The sequence below is a fragment of the Corvus moneduloides genome, chromosome 1, assembly GCF_009650955.1.
Source record: "Corvus moneduloides isolate bCorMon1 chromosome 1, bCorMon1.pri, whole genome shotgun sequence".
NCBI classification, from domain to species: domain Eukaryota; kingdom Metazoa; phylum Chordata; class Aves; order Passeriformes; family Corvidae; genus Corvus; species Corvus moneduloides.
In genome coordinates this window covers 83,776,019-83,797,601 of record NC_045476.1, presented here as the reverse complement: position 1 = coordinate 83,797,601, position 21,583 = coordinate 83,776,019, and the positions used below count along the sequence as shown (strand labels likewise).

General features: G+C 38.6%; 1 long non-coding RNA gene across 1 annotated transcript; it reads right to left on the bottom strand.

The window, feature by feature from the left end:
* Positions 1-2,094: 2,094 nt before the first annotated feature.
* LOC116448775 lies at positions 2,095-16,842 on the bottom strand. Its single transcript, XR_004242120.1, has 3 exons — positions 16,753-16,842; positions 8,046-8,049; positions 2,095-2,106 (listed from the first exon to the last, which is right to left on the bottom strand). It is a non-coding gene; the product is annotated as an uncharacterized LOC116448775 (long non-coding RNA).
* Positions 16,843-21,583: the final 4,741 nt, after the last annotated feature.

The window sequence follows — 21,583 nt, the reverse complement described above, 5'->3', positions numbered from 1 at the left end:
ATATTGATCCTTAATATCTTTAGAAGGATGTTATACATGCATGGCATTGCCTTGTTGACTGTAAGTTTTATAATTAAAGGATTATAAAATAAGATTACAGTTAGAGTTAATAAGAAAAGGTCTGAATGACAATGTACTTATCTCCTAAGGAATAATAGAGAATCCTTGTTGCTTGAGACATTTAAAAATAGATAAGGCAGCTGACCTTTTCATCCCTAACTCCTGCGGTTCAAGTTTGATTTCAAACAGCCTCATCAAGCATTTGTCTTTGATATTTTTATTTTGAGAAATGAATTTTTACTGTTTGGGAGAACTTACTTTGCAGACAATATACAAAGAAAATTTTTTAACAATCTAAATTTAATCATGATCCTTTTTAATTGAGGGCATAATGCATTTAATGCTCATATCCTGACTTAGAAAAGGCAGTTAATTGAAAAGGATGGTAACTTAATATTTTTGTTTTCATACTATGCCTGTTTTTATTTTTTTATGATAGGAAATAGATCTATAGTATTTAACTGCTTCCAGCTTCTAGCTGCAAGATTTATCATGAGAGAACTACCTCATGGGGAAAGTGCAAAGCAAAAAAAAAAAATACATGCTCAAGAATGGATTCTAAAAGAGAGGTGCTTCGAAATAACACCTTTCACAGCATGTGTGTTTCTTCTATTTTGGGTAGGTTCAAGTAAAGACAGAGGACTATTAAAGTCCCCAAATTTGCAACATCATGGCATATTATCTTAAGATGTCATTTTTTTGCAAGCTGATATTAGTGGTTTAGGAAGAGCACTTTTGAATATGTTAGTAACAGAGGAAAATGTCACCGTACAGAAGGTAAAAATTTCTGTAAAATGCAGTGAATTACACTGTTAATTATAACTGGAGAAACTGTAGGAATCTTAGAAAACACACATAATAAATGTGATTCTTTGTTATCTGTTGAAGAGTAGAGAACAACTGTATCACCAAGAAGCGTAATACTCAGTATTGCAATTGTAATCCCTCCTGTCTCCTGTGCATTTGAGAAGATCTGCCCAGTTAACTCCATGTTTCAATAATGAATAAACCCAAGCCTATGAAACATCTCAAAGTTCATATTAAACATATGTGCAGATTAAGAGGGCTCATGAACTTGATGAGCAAGGATGAGTGTCTGTCAACAGAATCTGCTGAGAATTAAGTATGAATAGCTGACTAGAGAGACATCTTAAGGAGATTACAAGTTGGATTGATGACTGTACAGTGTAAGGACAGATTGTTTAGGGACTCTTTCTTCCCTGAATAAATTAATCAAAGTGCATCAGTATTCCAGTTTGCCAAATGAATTTAAACTAAAAAGTTGGTTGTAGCCACAAAGTCAGCAATAATGCAGAATGAAGTCCTGGAAAGTGTTGCCATTTTTGTGATAGAGGAGATCTCTGACTTTGAAGCTCCAAGGATTCAGATACATAAAATGTATCACAAAAGCTGCCTCTGCAGCCCCCGCTTCTGCCCACACCCTGCCACGCAAACTCAATGTAGAGGATCATTTAAGTCTACTAAGGCTTGAATGCTTTAGAGCGTGGGCTGTCTCATTACTGGTTACACAGTGGCAACTGCATGAATATCCCAATTATGCTATTACAAGATGAAAACCCTAGATGTCTCCTTCTTGTTTTCCTTGTCACTCACTTCTGAGCAGAGTCTACCTATGAGAAGCTCCTTATTTGGGCAGTCATCTCCCAGGCCCTCAAAGGAAAAAGCTCCAAATCTGGCAATTCACAGAGCTGTTGAAGGAAAAGGGTGTCATGTGCTCTTAGATGCACCTGAATGAGGGCCTGGGTGGAGTTTATCCTCTTGTAGGAGCTACAACTGTGGACAAGAAAAGGGAAAAGAAACTCTAAGTGCTGAACAGCCTGAATAGAAGTCTGCAGGCTAACATAAGCTTGTACAGAGATAGAATGTCCAGCAGCAAGAAAGGGATAAAATCTGAAAGAAAGACGTTGAAAGAAAATCAATTGCAATGTGATGAAAATGTAATTGATCCATTCCCAGGGACCTAGTCCTCCAAAGAAGGAACCTGAGAAGTGTGACACTTGGTGTACATTTAGGGTACCTCTGTCACTTTTATTGAGTTACTCTTCCTTGTTCATATGTGTCAGAAATAAGAAATTAAGCAAATGGCAACCACTCTGGGTTTGGAGAACATACAGTAATTTATGAGATTATTAAAAGACTGAGGATGGAGGGCCTTCAAAAATATTTCAGCTTCAATTTCAAAAGTATTGGTAGGCTTTAATTTTAAGAAACTACATGTGATAACTATTTTCTTTTCTCTCTTTCTTTCTTTCTTTTTCTTTCTTTCTTTCTTTCTTTCTTTCTTTCTTTCTTTCTTTCTTTCTTTCTTTCTTTCTCTTTCTTTCTTTCTTTCTTTCTTTCTCTTTCTTTCTTTCTTTCTTTCTTTTCCCTTCCTTCCTTCCTTCCTTCCTTCCTTCCTTCCTTCCTTCCTTCCTTCCTTCCTTCCTTCCTTCCTTCCTTTTTTTCTTCTTTTCTTGGGGTATATTTTGATTTGTTAAGTGGTGTGGTGTTTTTTTGCTGTTGAGGGCATGAGCAGTGAAGAATACATCTGCATTTATTTTGCATACAAATGGAGAGCTTATGTGTCACAGTTACATGATTAGGACAATGTGAATGGGAAGAATTGTCAAAAGGATTTCTTTCATACTCTTTAGTAACTTTCAAGCCTCAGTAGAAAACACTGGGACTGGTTTCATATTTGTGATTATGTATGTTTACAACTACTGTTATATATTAAAATGTTGCATTTCAACTCTAACTCATTCCTTCTGTTAATCACTTGCAGCTGAAATTTCTTCTTACTGCAAAATTAATGACTGGCAAAATAGTCCTTTTTCACTTACTTTCAATTGAAGGTAGCAGAAAATGTGGAGAAACAAGTGAAGAGAGACATGAAGTCTCTGACTAATGTGAACCAGAAAACTTCTGCTGAATTTGGTGGAATAGTTGTCAAGGGTGGGATTTGGCACCTGTGAGATGCAGCCTGCAAAGTAGGTCTGAGCAAGCAGCCTGTAAAGTAGCTTTACTCTACTGTGTTTCCTTCTAAATAATTTTTCATTAAAAAAAAAAAAAAAGATGGTCTGATTACAGTAATTCTTGCCATCCAGGTTAAGTGTGAAATTACTGTACATCTTACATGAAAATAATCCTGTCTGACTTTATTTCCTAGATGAATCATAAAAAGAAGTCAAAATGAATTTACGTTAGAGATACTAGTGATTGCTGAAGAGACAGATGAATTTATTCTGCTGTAACATGACTGAAGCCAAAAGAATAATGTCAGGGATTAAATTCACCCACAATGTTGCTATTTTTTTTTCCTATTGCATGCTGTGGCTTGCCATGCAGCTAAAGAACATCTTTTAATCCCAGTGTTTGGAAATTCTTTGGAAAAAATAAAGATATTATTTACCTTTGGATCCCAGTGGTTTCTTTTCCTGGGTGGAAGTGCATCATTCCAGCTTATTCTTGTGGCATTGTTACTCTTAATCTCTATACAACCTTGCTCTTTAAACAGATAAAATAACTTGTTGCCTTTACTTATGAAAGAACTTTCATTCCCCTCAAGGGTATCAGTTCTACTTGGTTAGGCTTTTCTGAGTCAAAATAAAAATCTCTTCAAACCCAAAAAAAGCCTATGTGAGTTAGCTTGAATTGGTGGAGAGGGAAAGGGAAGAGAAAAAGAATTTCCATGATTTCCTATTCCCAATGAGACACGGAAATAAACAAAAACTGAACTTTTTAAGCACATCCTCCCTGCAAGATGGAGGAGAGAAAAAAAGGCGAAGAAGCACTAAGGAAGCACCACTGTTCCACAGGAGACATAAAATCTTGAGTCACACTTTGGATTTGTTCCTCAAAAGAAGTGCATCCCTGTGGCAGTTCTGAAGTTTGAAAAGCTTTGTTCTAAGCTAGAGTGACAGACTTGGCTTTATTATTGATGTTCAAATACATCTTTGCAACTTGAGAGAATGATTCCTTAAAGAATGTTCGTGGCGGTTTGCTCCTTCTGAGAGATGGATCAAAAATAGCAGCCACAGAAAAGTCTTCTGTCAAATTTCTTTTATCATTTAGAATTTGAGAACTGTATAATTAAGATTCATATAGAATCCCCCTGAGAAACAATATATTTTGTCTTAAGTGTATCATAGATTAAGGAAGCTGCTTATACTTTCCAGGAACAAAGATGAGTTAACCAAATTACTTCAAGTTTCCTTAGTGCCGCATTTGCATTGTATTTGTTTAATTTGAATTAAGGCCTCGATATAACAGATGTGAAAATGTAAATAAAATCTGTGTCCGTATAATTGTTGTTGAAATTCTTGAGATGCAATTGCAGTGTTTTTCTTTTTTCTTAAAAATCTTAATACAGAAGAAAACAATGGTAATATATTTTACTATTCCTTTACAGTAAGACAATTACTCTCTTCCTTGATCTGTCACAGTAACACATATTTATTAAGCTCCTAAAAGTCATGCGGTGTAAATAAGAAGCTGGACAACAGGAGAGTTGGGAGAAAGCTCAACATTGTTCTTTGTTCTTTCACAGCTCTTTGTGTTTTGAAAGAGTGAGTCCTTATGCTTCCTTACTCTTTGTTATGTAGACAGTTGCAAAGAACAGTTACTTTGATGAAGGTTAGTGATCCTTATAATGGTTGAAAGTTTAAACTTCATATTCTAACAGTACTGTGTGTTTTAATTTCTACAGAGCTCTCTGAAATTATATCTGTTAATATGTTTAAATATAATAAAGTTTATTAGCCTTTGAAATTTATTTTAAATTTCCCAATCTGCCCCTTGAGAAATGGCTTGAGTGGAAAAAGTGCATTTCTATGATCTGACTGCTACATACGAATTACTTGTACCCAAGTATTTTAAAATAATCCATTGTACCAAAAGCAGTAGAAGTTGACATGCTGCCCAGAAAAGTGGTGGATGAGCCATCCCTGAAATTTCCCAGCTAAGTCAGATGGGGCTCTGGGGAACCTGGGCTAGTGAAAGGTATCCCTGCCCAAGGCTGGGGAATTGGAAATAGATGATCTATAAAGTCCCTTCCAAGCCAAACCATTCTATGAATTCATGCCTTCAAAATATAAGTAGGCAATGCTAGCATAACACATTACATTGGTGTGCTGCTTTTGGCTGGGATGGAGTTAGTTTTCTTCACAGTAGCAAGTAGGGGAACATGTTTTGAATTTTTCTGGAAACAGGGTTGATAATAAAGATTTGTTTTTGTTATTGCTGAGCAGGGCTTACACAGAGTCAAGGTCTTTCCTGCTTCTCGTACTGCCCTGCCAGTGAGGAGGTTTGGTGTGAACAAGAAGCTGGGAGGGGACACGGGCAGGACAGCTGGCCCCAACTGACCCAAGGATTATGCCAGACCTGTCATGTTAAATATATAAAGCTGGAGGAGAGGAAGGAAGTGGGGGATGTAGAAAGTAATGATGTTTGCCTTCCTGAGTCACAGCTGCTTGTGATGGGGCCCTGCTCTCCTGAAGATGGTTGAACACCTGTCTGCCCATGGAAAGGGTGAATAAATCCCTTGTTTTGCTAGGCTTGCATGTGGCTTTTGCTTTACTTTTTAAAGTGCCTTTATCTCAACCCATGAATTTTCTCATCTTTATCCTTCTGATTCTTTCCCCCATACAGCTGGTGGGGAGTGAACAAGCAGCTGCATGGGGTTTGTTTGCTGGCTGGGGTTAAGCCATGACAATTGTATAGATGACATTGTCTTGCTCTGGTAAAATAGGGTTTCATCTGTATCTTTGCTCTTCAGTCATAAATGACATTTAGTGAGACTAATAAAAAGTTCTGGTCGTTGTCTTAATAAATTTTCTGAAATAAGGTTTTGTGTTAAGCAATTGCACATTTTATTCTGTGCTATTTTATGTAGTCTACTTTCACACAGATTTCAGTCTTTCTGTCATATCTTGTTCTTTTGTTATGGGCTCAAGAAGCAGAGAGAAAGAGAAAAAAATCTTTCCTTAGGCCGTTACCAGACTTGTGAATATACCTACTTTTATTTTTTAGTAAAAAAGCAAAATAATCTAAAGTCTCAAGTGTTAACATTTCACAGTGCATATTATTTTAGGAGAATAATTTCAAGTAGCATTCTTAACTGATGTGTGTTCTCTTCTGTAATTCAGCTTGTGAGTGTCCTTCTGTGCACATTTAAATTATACTTTAATTCAACTTAAGATAATTATTATGAAGAGTATTTATATATAAAATGAAAGAGTCTCACACTTTCAGTTGTGTCCAAAAGGTTATTGTCAGCTATTTCAGGAGGTAAATATTAACATGGTAATTTTGAAATAGCTGTAAACACTTGTATTTTTCTAACTGTTCATGTTTGTCTTACTGAGAGTGCACTTGATGCTCTCATTCACAGCATTGATAAAGATATTAAACAGGGCTGGCCCCAATACTGAGCCCTAAGTAACACCACTTGTGACTGGCCACAAATGGGTTTACCTCCATTCACCAGCACTTCACTGGGCCTGGCCACCTAGCTAGATTTCTCACCCATTGAAGGGTACACCTCTCTAATATATGAGCAGGCGACTTCAACAGAAGAATGCTGTGGGAGTGCTGTGGGATCTTTAAATAAATGGATTCCAAGCAGCATTTTCAGGGTAGCAAAAAAAAAAAAAAATCTTATTTCACAAGACTGGTCATTATAGAAAATAAATGTATAATACTGTATAATGCTGTATAATGCTGTATAATGCTTATAATAATAAATGTAAAATGCTGGTACAATGGATGGTACCTTAATAAATTAGAGGAAGTTTAAACCTTTCTTCTCTGCAGCAGGTAAATCTCAACAGAAGGAGTACTTTTAATATGTAGCTCAAATAAAAAAGACATTGTTAGTTAGACTTCTATAGCACATCAGTTTTCTAAAGCAAGAAATAGTTCTGTCAGTACAATTGACTCCTTTAGAGGGTCTGAATCCTACTACGGGCCATTTAATTTCAACATCTCTGCAGGTTGTAGCAGTTGTCATTAACATTCTACTACAATGGAGTAGAATTGATGCTGTAGTGTGCATAAGCTAGCAGCAATGAATGTTGGACAACCTGTGTTTTCTCAGCATAGCTTGGCACAATTCTCTCTTAAGTCAGGATATTTAAGTAGAGGTTCTTCAAACCAAATTTGAAGGAGCAAAAAGAAAATACATTTTGGATGTTTATCTTCAATTACAAAGAACTAAAGCTGAACTTTTCTATAAGGTCTGTAACTTTTATCAAGCTAGTACTTTAAAATTAATATTATTGCTTCAAATATTTGTTATGCATAAATAGTTTGAAAGGAGAACGGAGATATCGTCTCTACATTTTCATGCTTGTTCATAAAACAAGGAGAGGCACATGAACATGAATTAACCTGTTCAGTCTTAGAGGCTTCAGGTACATGATAAGTTACCAGAGCTTGTAGAATGGCAAAGTACTAACCAATCCACGGTGACAACGTATTTTGGATGCAAGGTAAGGCATTCAGGATCAAACTTTTTCACAATAATCGTTTGTACTGTACTGGGCTTGCCTGGCAAGATTTTGGTAGTGGATGGCTACCAGCTTTGATGAGAAGATGCCAAAAGCTTCCCCTGTCTAATAAAGTCAGTGCTGGCTACAAGACAGACCTGGTACATCAGTGATGCTGGTAGACCCTCTGTGATTTAAGAAAGAAAAGAAAAATTCTGCACAACAGCAGCTGGAAGAAAGGAGTGAGAACATGTGGGAGAAATAGCTCTGCAGACACCCAGATCAGTGGAGAAGGAGGCGGAGGAGGTGCTCCAGCCACCAGAGCTGAGACTCTCCTGCAGCACACAGTGAATACCCTGGTGAGGCAGCTGTGTTCCTGCAGCCCATGGAGGTCCATGAGGGAACAGAGATCCACCTGTAGCCTGTGAAGGACTCCACACAGAAGCAGGTGGATGTACCTGAAGGAGACTGTGACCCTGTGGAAAGCCTGTGCTGCACCAAGCTCACGTCAGGACATGTGACCCAGTGGAGTGGAGCCCATGCTGTAACAGGTGTTCCCGCAGGACCTGTGACCCTCTGGGGGACCCACACTGGAGCATTCTATTCCTGAAGGACTGCAGCCGGTGGAAGGGATCCACACTGGAGCATTTTATGGAAGACTGTCTCCCATGGGAGGGAAGTGGACAAGGCAACGTGTGATGAAATGACTGCAGCCCCCATTCCCTGCCCCCTTGCACCACTTGGGAAAAGGAGGTAGAGAGATTCAGGAGTCTGAGAGATTCAGCTGAGCCTGAGAAGACAGGGATGGGGGGAAGGTGTTTTAAGATCTATTTATATTTTTATTATCCTGTTCTGATTTGATTGCTAATAAATTCAATTAATTTCCTCAAGTCAAGTCAGTTTTGCCCATGACAGTAACTGATCTCTCAGTTACTCCGTTACTGGTGAGTGATCTCTCCCTGTTCTTGTCTCGATCCACAAGTCTTTCATTACATTTTCCCTTTTCAGTTGAGGAGAAGGAGTTTTTGAGTGATTTGGTGTGCACCTCACATCCAGCCAAGGTTAACCCACCTCACATACCCACACCTGTTTCATGCATGGGAAACATCCTGTCTCACTCTCATAGAAACAAAAACTGGTACAGTAAAGCCCAGGCTGAGTTCACAGTTGGAAGATTGCCTTCTCTTTCAGAAAGTTACTAATTCTCTTGTTACTTTATGCATTAAATAAAACAACAAAAAAATTGTGCCAAATTGAAAACTACTTCAATTCATCATTTTCTATGGATAGAGAAGAACTTGAGAAGTTCTGAGGGAACCCCGTTAGTTTTCTCTTCCCAATAAAGTATAAGAAAACTTTTGTGGTTTATGCTATTGAGACTGAAGGTAGCAGTTTCAAAATGAAAAAGGGGCAATAATTGTTCCAGATTATTGTGGTGAGTACTACAGCATTAATGTCTCTCTTAATCACCTTTCTTACTGCAAAAAGAAGGAACTAGTATATTACATGTCTGAAGAATATGGCAGGAAAATTTTCATAAAAACCTGCATAATAGCTAGTAATTTGGGCTTTGCTATTTTTTCAAGACTGAAGTAACAAAGGACTTTTTTGCCTTTTTTTTTTTTAGCTCTTCTCTCCTTCCTCCTTGCATTTGCAAGAGCTTAGCAGAATCAACTCCTTGATCCTTTTTTCTTAAAACAATTTTACTACAGGTTTCTCCACTCTGGTGAAGAAAAAAGCATGATTTGTTTTTAAGTACTCTAAAAAACAGGCTACAAAGTGTTCAAATGGGATTAATAGTTTTCTGCTTTCCTGTAGCGTTGTGTTTATTTTTCAACAACTCATGGCACTATCAAAGAAGAAATGGAATAAGTACAAGAAAATTTTTACAATGTGTAGAGCCAAAGATTATATTTATATAGAGTTTAATTTTTCCTTTCATAAAGAATGCATGTCTAGTGGGAGAGATTCAGCTTTACCTAGGTCCACCTGTTCACACTCATCTTTGCAGTGTCTCTGTCTCCTTTGCCGTTCACTGTTAGCCATGCAGTGGGAAAAATCTCATGATTAATGGCAATAGAATCAGCTTTCCAAATGAGCATAAAAAATAATTCCTTTTTTTTTTTTTTCCAGAAACTATTTATCAGTTTATCTATTTCTGAAGATTGTTCGTAACATTTAATTCTATTGATAATGACTTAGCAGTATCTCTTCGGAAAAGCGATGTTCATGTATAAATTGTACATTAACCTTGGATTACAGTAGGGAATATCGTAATAGTGTCATCCTCTGTATCTACTATTATTCCTCACAAATATGAAAACATAGCTGTGCATTCACTATAAGCTGAAGGCCTTCACTCATTTTAAGATAACTGTAATTCTGTTGCTCTGTTTGACTCTAAAACTTTACTGTACCATTTTTCTGACTTTTGTTCAACAACTTTGCTTTGAAACTTACATTGCTGCGCTCTGCCTACCTCCTTTCCCAAATTCATGGCAAGGGACTAGGGAACAGAAATGGAGCTTACAAATTGTCAGTAGGTTTGCTCCGACACAGCTCCAATACAGCTCCCCAGACTTGTGCAATGACATTTGTATATAGAAAGAAGTTCACAGCTGTCTACTCTCCACATCTGTGAAGAATGTACCATCTCCTGGGATGTTCACAGGCCTACCTGGACCAATAGCTAAACACAAAACCTCGTGATAATGCTGTTATGAGCAAGCACAATGGGAATATGTTTGGCTGTTAAGGCAGTTCAACTGAGAAACCTGATGGTTTTTTTCCTTTAAGAAATATGTACCAAACTGCTTTCAATGTATGGGGTGCTCATTGAACCTCACCAAGTTCCCATACATTATATCAGTTTCAGTGTGGTTTTGTGCTTTAGATCAATCCTTTAATTTGAAATTTAAACCTTGTTTTCTTGTCTAGATTTACTAGAAGTAATAGTATAATTGAGTATATTTTTCATTTAAAATATACATGAGATATTTTATTATTCAGTAGTGTTGGAGGTACTTGTAATTATCCAGTTGGCTTTTGCTATAATAAGGCTTTTTTTTCAGCTGATAGATAGTTGAGTTCTATGAAGAAAAGCATCGACAGTCCTTGCCTCTCCAACTGTGCCTTGTAATTAGGGATACAGAAATAACTCTGCAGTTCCCTGATTTTGTGTATTGTCTTGCAAATCTCTTTCATGGCTCGCTTGTCAAAACCAGCAAAGCAGGAAAACTAGCTTTGAATAGTGCTTCGTGGTGCAGAAAGAATAGTTGTTCTACCTGCTACAGATATTATAAAGGCTCTCAGTGTAGAGCCATTTGTGCAGTAGTTTGGAAGCAACTGAAATTATTTTTAGAATTATATTCACTGTTGGCTAGAACAATGAGACTTTTACTTGTATTTATTCTTTTTTGTAAACATTCTTATTCAGTGAAAGACTTTTTATTGGGTATTTCACTTCAGGAATGACTCATTATGGAAGTATATTCAGTGCAAAAGTATCAATTAATGGGTTATGCTCTAACCTTTTTACCTATTGAAGTCTAAATGCATAAATTTATTAAAATTTTGTATTTTTTTGAAGAACAATGCAGATGTATTTGTATTTTATATATGTACGTATGTGTGAGCTGCTTTCACAGTAACTGAAGCAACTTTGGTTGCTGTTTGTGTGAGGGATAAGCTGGAATACATGGGGGTCTGCCTGGGAACTGGTGATCAGCCAGACAAGAGCTGGTGGGTCAGGACTAAAAGGTAGACTAATGTGTAAGGCTGTAAAATCACCTGATTAGGAGGTAATGTATGAGACCTTCTTCAGAAAAACAGAAGTAACCTCGTGTTTGTAAGCCTTTTCTTGGCACAGGTGATAAAGGAGCTCATGGGGCAGATACTCTGTTGTACCTGACACCTGAACAGAAAATGGATTGAGAGCAGCCCTGTGCAGAAGGACTTGGGCAATCTCATGGACGAAAAGCTGTACATGAGCAGGCAATATTCACTTGCAGCCCAGAGAGCCAACTGTATTGTAGGCTGCATTAAAGGAAGCATGGCCAGCAGGTCGATGAAGGTGATTCTGCCCCTGTACTCTGCTCTTATGAGACCTGGAGTGCCACATCCAGGTCTGGGGGCCAAAATATATGGCCATGGACCTTTTGGAGTGCATCCAGAGGAGGGCCACAAAGATGATCAAAGGGCTGAAGCACCTTTCCTATTGAGGCCAGGCTGAGAGAGCTGAGGCTGTAGAGCCTGGAGAAGAGAAGGCTCTGGGTAGGCCTAACAGAACCTTCCGGCACCTAAAGGGAGAGTACAAGAAAGGTGGAGAGGAACATTTTACAAGAGTATGTAGTGATAGGACAAGGGGGAGTGGCTTTAATCTGAAAGATAGTAGGTTTATGTTCTTTATTAGTAATAAATTCTTTCCTGTGAGGGTGGTGACAGTAGAACAAGTTGCCCAGAGAGACTGTGGATGCCCCATTCCTGGAAATGTTCAAAGTCAGGCTGGGGGGTCTACGAGCAACCTGGTCTTGTGAAAGGTGTCCCTGCTCATGGCAAGTGGTTTGGAACTTGTTGATCCTTAAGTTCCCTTCCAACCAAAACCTTTCTATGATTCTATGATTTTGTGTAGTCCCACACTTAGAGACTTTTGTACATAGAGTTTCTCAGAAGTTCTGCTCTGATCTGGAACCTCAATATGTACAGGGTTTATCTTCCGATTTTTTATTCTTCTCTGGCAACGGTGTCTTCCCTGGTATTTTGACTTTGAGGCCAAAAATTCCTTGTCTACAAACATTTTCAAATGTTCTAGTTTGCTAGAACTGTGTGTAGCACATGAGATTCCAAGAGTTTAAATCTTATCCTTGAAACTCCTCATATTATTATTTTAAAATGGATACACAAAAAAGTTTTGTTTGAGGCCTATAAAACAACAGTGGAGGAGTGTTCTTAGTTGGCAGAAGACTGCACTTCAGGTGAGACACTCAGTCTGCTAGAGGCTTACAGGATGCCATGACATAGAAACCAGGTTGTTTCAAGGAGGAAAGTTTGAAGAGACATTGCATTTAAGTGACAGTATTAAATAGACTGTTCATTGCAGAAAATCAGGTATTGCACTGAAGCATATTTCATATGAATGAAAAGCATTGCATCTCTAACTTGTAAAAGAAGGTCTATTTTTAAGACTTTACAGACTTTTACTTTGCTTTTTTAGTGTGTTTGGTTCTTTAAAAAAAAAAATGTAAACATTGGTGTGGAGGAGTGAGCAGACTCTGATTTTATTGTTGTTATTGTCATATTTTTGACATCGTATTAGTAGGCTCTGAGTAGTCAGTGAAATATGGCTTTCAGTGATTTGGATGTTACAGGAGATAATGAATTGTGAAGGAAGCTGTCCATGACAAACAGGTAAGTAATGCGTGCCTGCAATTAAAACTAAAAAAAGCAAGGCATCTGATCATCCAGAATACACTAGTTTGGCACATCTAGCACCACAGTGCTTCATTGCACGGATCAAAAACCAGACACAGACATAGGTTACAGAGAAAAGAACGCATATTCCTTACACAGGTTGGTATAACTCTTCAAATTTGACCGGTACTTTGCATTGTTGCCATGTCAATCTACTGGTTCAAACAAGTTCTTCTGGGAAAAGAACAAGAGGAGATCTGTCAGATGAGGAAACTGTCAAAATAATGACTCCATGGTCTCTCTTCTTATAAGGCCTAAGTCTAAATTTCAAAGCAGGTGCCCTCTTGGATATGCTCTGCATTTCTGATTGCCTAATTAGCCAAATGAGGGCTCCCTGTCACACAGACCAGTTCCTTTTGTGCCCTGTTCTTGTGTGAGTAGGATGTGGGCATGCTCTTTTGCATTTCTTGATTCACTGATTATTTAAAACTGTTGTTGTTACATTTCCAAGCCTTAAACTGTACTTCATGTGAACAAGCTTATCTGTTTTCATGTCGTATGGGTCCACATCTCAATCAATACCCATTGACGTTCTCCTTCGTCAATGTCAATATGTAATACCACAGGGACATTTTTTAAGAAGAGTAAATATTTGTCACGCTTACTGAAAGGCACACACCAGCACACTGTTCTGCCTGAAAAATCACTCATTTGAAATGCCTAAAAAGTACTTTCCTTCTTTTGTCTTACTATTTTATTTTCTTTTCCAATTTGGATCACTCTGTTTTGGTGCCCACAGTGTGAGAACGTTCTATTACTCCCTGGCTTCTTTCTGTAGTCTTGCAGCCAGTTTTCTTCTCAGAAAAGGGAAGCATCAGCTGTAAAAACATATGCATATCAAGTAGCTAGGTAGCCTTACCATTTCGATATGTTACAAAAGGATTTATAGGTTGCATTCTTTAAATGCATCAGGTCCTTGAAGAGTTTGCATAAGGCTCAGAAGAGAGGTAGCTCATGCTGCAGTCTACCTCAAGATATCTTGTAGCAGAGACGTATTTGCCTTCACAAATCTGCCTTATTCTCTGTAGGCAAAGCGATATCATGCTAAAAAGTTGGAGTTTAACTCTGAGCAATCTAGAAAAATAAAAATAACTGGTAAGATAGCACTTGTTAATAACCATCATAAAGTGGCCTGATCACATGGAAATAAAGGGAAAGCAAATATGCTGTACAGGATGTGACTGATATATTAAATAAGTTTCTGAGTGTGTACTGAATTTGTAGTATGTCTTTCTATATCTGACAATATTAATATCAGATGGGACAGTTGTGATATAAAATAATGTAAATCAGTCCTGTTTCTTTGCCATGTGCATTTCCCATGTGAACTGATTTAATTGCGCCTCAAATTCTGACATCATGAGACCACCTATATGCCTGGGCACAATAGTGTGTGCAAGTGAGTTAGAGCTGGATGAATGGAATGTCAAATAGGGGAGTACTAAAACTAGCTGAATACAGAGAATAAGTGAAAGACCTGATGGAAACAGGAAAGGTAATGTTTGAACAAGTGATCAAATATAGAATTAGTGATTCTTTGCAATATCGTAAAAGAAGTAAGAAATTAGAGGAACCAAAAAATAAATGGAAGGCTTAATCAAAGTAAAAAAGGAATGAGGTGTGTAGGTAAGGTCAAAAAGTTGAGTAAAGAGAAGGTGTGGAAATGCACAAACTAAATTATATCAAATTATACTTTGAAAAGGTTAAGTCACGGTGAAATATCTTCTCAGTAATAGTTTGTTCAGTGTGGCCTATCTTAGGTTTCCAAAAAAAGGGAACTGAATCACTGTCTCACTGTACTACTGCTGGAATCCAGTCCCTTTTCTGAGTAATGTTAATTTATTGATTTGTTTTCTTCTTAAAAACTGTCTTGAAGAGTGGAATTTTGAGGTTTTGATAGATAAAACCAGAAAAGCAGCTGACTTTTTTTTCCCCATTACATATAATAAGATATGCCAAAAAGGTCACAGAAATCTGAAGTTCTTTTCTGTAGCTACTCCTTTTTCAGGATATTACTGAAATCGTAAAAACTGTAAAAATTCTTTGGAAAAGAACCAAGATCATGTGAATGGCAATGGAGTTTTCTTACTAAAGTTTTTATATTTATTTATTCATTCCATTAAAAATGACACCTCACAGTATATTAATTTTCAGTGTGAGTGTGTTTCATTATACCTCAAAGGCCTAACTTGATACGTAGCAATGGGACATGACTAAGAATATTGGTTCCTGTTACTGTGAAAATGAGACTACTTCAGAGGAGAGAGCTTTGTTTAAACAGTCTAGGAATAGTTTCAGTTTATGTTGCCTTCTTTGTTGCCTTTGGTAAATAGCAGATTTCAGGTATTAATCTTTGTAAATGAATGCAAGCCAAAAATAACATATTTTAAATGTAACATAAGTCATGACTGGCAACTTTAAAATTTATAAATGAGAACACTGAAAAATTAGATGGTCACTGCAAGTGTATCTGAGGCCAGTAGATTTAGGTCAAATGCATGCTGCATACAAACTATTGTTGCCACCCATGTCTACCTTCACATCTACTAAGGCAGATGTTTCAGTGACAAAGAGGAGTTAAAACCATGTAATTCAAATGAAATAACAGTTTGACATAATGAGTCATTTCTAGTTATCAGGTGAGACTCTAACACTGTTTTACTGAACGTGATATAGTGATCTTGTTTTCAAAAAATATTAATTTGCCTGTATCCAGTATTATTGAATGGTGCTTGGAAGTTACCTAATCTGAAAATAACTGAATTTCTGAATTTACTGTTGTCATATATCCAAAATTTACTTTGCTGCCTATTCTGTGATGACTGTGTACTTGCTCAGAGAAACTAAAAACATTTACAGAATATTTTTCATCAATGGGCAAGAAACCTGACTAAGTGAGCATTGTAAAGTGACTTATTCAACTACTGGAAAGCAGACTTCATGCAGTAACACTAACATCCTACATATTGCTTGGATATAGTTTGGCATCATTGAAAATTACCAGGGACTGAAACAAAAAACTGCAGGGTCTATGAAAAATTTTAAGATTGCAGATGTCATATACTTCTGTATGCATGTTTAAGTAACTTTGATTGAAACTCCTTCCTTAGATCAGTATGGTGGGGATTCTCATTCCTAGTGTCAGTGCAATTTTCTCATCAGCTTCCCAGAAGTCAGCTTCACCTAATGCACCACTTTGGCATTGAACAGCATTAACGGGGCAAATATCTCCTTGTAATCTTTTCTAGTCCGTATTTCTGCGCATTTATATTCAAACTTTCCTCATTTAGATTTTTATGTTCCTTAGACCTCTGGGTGTCCTGGAGAAGGATCCATCTTCACATTGCAATGCAGTCTTCATCTCTTGGGCAATCTAAAGATTGAACATTGTATTAAAAAGTAAGTATCTAGAGGTTTTATTCTCTGCATTGCTTTCATTTATGGAATATCACATACATCGTGACGCATAGCTAAATTTGGTTATTTCAGCAGAGATGAATTACTTCCTCAGTGTTATAAGAAGTGCAAAAAGCTGAAAAACACATTTTCTTCCTTTGTCATTTAAGTGGTTTTATGACCAAACTTCTCTCTGTTAGAATAACCGTAATTTTGTGGTGAAACGAAGCTATAGGGGAATTTTTCATCTCTCTTAGCACCGTACTGTGATTAAATTACAGTCTGTTAGTGCCGATGGGGGGTAAGGTGTGGTGGCCGGCGAACATACATTACAAGGGACAGAGAGTTTTCAGTAACACAAGTCCCTAGTACCACAAGAACCACATCATGTTAGGGTGACCAAAAAGGCTTCGCCCAGGATGCATTGTTCTGTTACGTTAATCTATCCCAGTTTGAATTCCCCAGTTGGCTGTCAGCCTCTACCCCTCGTCACTCACCCAGAGCTTCCCCATTGGTCCCCGTTCCCTTGTCCCGCCTTTTCCCTGCCCCCGGATTGTTACAGTGGGGATTCTGTAACACGATGTATCAAACAAGGACTGATTCGTGAAAGATGTTTCAGAGATGTTTATTTCTCCAGCAGCATGGCTGGAGCTCTGCTGAGGAGCTGTTACAGTCATGGGGCCCGAGGGTCCTTGCCCGCGCAGGGAAACACAGAACAACCAATGGGGAACGAGGCTGACCAGGGGCAGGGAAACCCCGTGCCCCTCTCCTAGGGTTATGTGGCAGGGGGGAGGAACCCCAATACTTCACCTGTTTATTTTTAACAAAAAGAGATTTGGAACTTAACACTGAAAACAAGGACAGTTTCAAAATAAAACAAGCTACCCTCCTGAGTCTTTGAATGTCCAAACAGATTCTCTGGAACATCTTAAGGCTGACAGAAGGGAGACAGGACTCTCTGAGCATGCTTTGTGGGGAAACTGAGGCAGGAGAGGGTTTAATTTCTTCCCTCCTCCTTTTCATCCCCCCCTCGGCATCAGAGAGGAGTCGTAGGGAAAGGGAATTGTATAGGGAAGCCATGGGGTGAAAAACGGATTAGGAATAAACTGGGGATAGGGTAAACTTAGGAAAGGGTTCATATTGGGTATAGGGTAAAAGGGGGAAGTAGGCTGTGGGTAGGGAAGCTGCTGGGATGGATATTGTTTATAATTTTATGCATAACGACTGCCTTTGACTGGAATACCTCCAGGCCCAGTAACATTTGCTGCTTGTAAACCCTTCTTTCCTTGCACTATATCAAATTGTACAACTTCCCCATCTCCTACACTTTGCAGGTAATTTTTAGGGTTATTCCTTTTAATGGCAGTTCTACGGATGAATAAATCTTCCCCTGTATCATCTCGTGTTATAAATCCATAGTTGTTTTTGACATTGTACCATTTCACAGTTCCTGTGATTTTCGTTGCTACAACTGCTCCTATCACGTGCTTGCGTGTTTGTCGTGGCTGCTGGTTCCACGTGGCCACCGCCTCGCCGACTCCAATGTCTCAGCTGGGCCCCCGCGTTGCGGCTGTTCCATGCCCTCCAAGCGGCGCTGCTCTGCTGCGTGTCTGGGCTCTGCACGGCCCCGCGTTGCCATCGCTGCCGGCCCTGCACCCTGTGAGCGGTTCCGCTCCGCCAACTCCATGCTGCTTTGAGAGTGGCCCCGTTCCAGCTCGGTGTTGTGCTGCGCGGCTTCTCATGTCGCTGTGGAAACCGCCGCTTCTCCCTCCGCAGGGCTCTCCGAGCCGTGTGCTCAGAGCGGGCTTCCACGCCAACCCCCGGTTCCTGGCTGCTCGTGGGGGTCGCCTCTCTGCTGCACACAGCCCATGGCACCCACGGCGCCTGCAGTGTCGCTCCCTCACTTGAGATCGAGTGGCCGGGGACGCCGAGACAGGGATGGGGTCTGTGATAAGGTGCACGCTCCCGAGGGGATCGGGTGCATCCAGCACAGGCACCTCTGCTGGCACGGCTGCAGTCACATGCTCCTGGGATGGCGGCCGCGTGGTCAGCCACGGGATTATGGCCATCCTCTGCTTTAGGGGTAATGGGACCATAGAAATGCTCCAGAAGAGCTTCACTGATTACAATGGATCCACAGATCTTTAAATTCTAGATACATTTCTTTCTGTGGTTCAGAGAGCCGCATTTCCCACAATTCTTCCATAGTCCAGAGAGAATACCCAAACCAAGGTGAGAAGAGAGAGATCTAGAGTGGTTTTTACTCATGAATTTTCTGTCCTTAGTGATCGGGGATCTCTCTGCTTGCAATTCTCTACCATTTGTTACAGTGGGGATTCTGTAACACGATGTATCAAACAAGGACCAATTCATGATAGATGTTTCAGAGATGTTTATTTCTCCAGCCGCATGGCTGGAGCTCTGCTGAGGAACTGTTACAGTCACGGGACCGGAGGGTCCTTGCCCGTGCAGGGTAAAACAAAACAACCAATGGGGAACAAGGCTGACCAGGGGCTAGGGAAACCCCGTGCCCCTCTCCTAGGGCTACATGGCAGGGGGGACGAACCCCAGCACCGGATAAAATTCTGAGTTTCGGGATCATGTTCGTATTTGCCTCTGCAACCTTTGACAGTGTAGCAGCAGTAAATGCTCCTGCTGGAACGCACGCAAATGCCCTTCTTTACTCTTTGCTACTGACTATAATATTGAACCCACCTGTGCCTCTGAGGGTGCACGTGGGACCCCACGGAGCTGGGCAGGGACAGTATTAGTAAGGGAGAGAGCAAATACATTGAATGGGGGGCAGCATTCCTCCTGTGGAAATATACAACCTAAAAAAAAGTGATATAATCTTTGTCAGAGATTTCTGTATGAGAGTGATGGAACACTGAAATAACTGAAGACCTATTCTGAAAAATTTGAAGTAGGTCAATGTTTGTAATATATAGGCACTTTTAGTTTTTGTCCAATAGAATATTAGTATTAGAGTTGTGGTCATGTTTCTGTCATTCTAAAGTAGCCTTTTAGAAACTCAATATTTCATTATTTGTTATTAGAAATTTACATAATAATATCTTTTCTCCTATTAAGCATGTTAAGAATGACTTCCTGTTAACACAATAAGAAACTATTTCAGTTTGAAAATGTTAGCATTTTTAAAATGTGTGAGGTTTTGAATAAGCTTTTAATTATGGTTTTGAAAGCTTTTGATTTTTTTTTAATAGATTTTGCAATATTCTATTGTGAAAATGTCATGTTTTAATCCCAGCCATCAACTAAGTATTACACAGCCTCTAGTTCTCCCTACCCTCACCCTGGTGGGGAGGAAAATAGCAGGAAAAAAGTAAATCTCATGGGTTGAGATTTACTTTTCAGTTTAATAATTGAAACTTCATAAAATATAATAACAACAAAAAAAATGAAAAAATGAAAATAATATTAATAATAATAACTAAAACAATAAAAATAACAATAATTGTAATGAAATTGAGAGAGAGAGAGAAATAAACCTCAAAAAATAAGGAATGCAGAGTACAATTGCTCACTACCACTTATCTATGCCCAGCCCATCCCCAAGCATAAATCAGCAGGTTCTGGCCATCTCTCCCCAGTTTTTATACTGGGCATGACATTCTGTGGTATGGAATATCCCTTTGGCCAGTTCAGTTCAGCTGTCCTGGCCATGCTGCCTCCCAGCTTCTGGTGCACTTGCTTGCTGGCAGAGCCTGAGACACTGAGAAGTCCTTGACTTAAGGTAAGGAGGGCTCAGCAACAACTGAAACATGAGTTGTTATCAACATTGCTTTCACACTAAATCCAAAACACAGCACTGCATCAGCTATTAAGAAGATAATTAATTATATCCCAGTGGAAAACCAGAGAAAATCTTTTCAAAACAATTGCAGACATTCATTGAAGCTTGCTGGCTAGTTCATGTCTCTTCTACATGATTAGAGTTCATTAAAGCAAGAATTCTGTTGGTCACAGAATCTCAATCATCCCATTTGTAGCTCAAGTTAATGTGAACTAGGTTTTGTCCCCAAAACCAGCTTAGTGTAGGTGATTTACGCTTTCTAGAAAACTCCATAACTTATATTGGGCAACTTTTCATAACTCAAAAAAAAAAAAAAAGGTTGAAGGAAGATAATTGTCTTGGAAGAGGGAAGAGTGAAACTACAAATCTGTTCATGACATTTAAACTAGGAGTACAATGCAAAAAAAAAAGGTTGAGGACATATCCTTTTATAATCACTCAAAATTGTTTTGCCCAGAAAGAACCTCTGTGAACTGGCTGGTGAAATATATAAGCTCCATATAATCTGCAATTTAATGCTGTACTAAGCAGAAGGTAATGGTTCTTGCTGAGATACAAACTATAGCAGTTGCAAGTGTAGAGCCTGGAAGGACTTGTTTATACACCTAGGCAGAAAGCTTTGTTGAAACTATTTCAGAATTTAGGATTTTTCTGGCTCTGCAATTTTGTGAAATACTCAGGAAAGATCAAGAACTGAGCTATACTACATTTCTAGGATTCCTTGTGACCATGCTTTAAATTAAATTACAAAAGAATGAAAATGGTAAAGGAAACAACTGATATACTTAGTTACAAGTGAAGGTTATCAACAGTAATATAGTCAAAAGTTAACAAGAGCCTAATGGATGTTTTTTAATTATTATTTTAAAATAAACTGCTTATAACAAACCCTCTTGAAGGCAGTGTTAATGAATTGCATTTACCCAGTGGTCTATTCAGAGCAATTTATATATTATAATATGTGCATTTCTGTAGTTCATACAGAATACAGAATGAGTCCTAGCCAAGCTGCATTCCCACAATACTGTATATAATAGCTCTGTTCATTTTTCTGCTTTGACATTTGCTGCAATGCACTACCTGCCTGAGCTGTAGTGTCATCATCATTCAGCCTGCTGAATTTAGGGAGGAATCAAACATCTTGAAATGTCTACAGTAACATGTATTACAGCAAGAGATTTACAACTTTTTGTTTCATTAGAAGCTATTCAAGCAGCAGAATCCTTTAGCCTACTGGAGATGAGTGCTCATGCCACTAACAAATGCAGAAGTTAGTCTAACCCTTTAATACCTCAAAATACTTCCTTTTTGATTTCTGTACAAAAATTGTTTAAAGCAAAAATCCTCAGCAATCTTG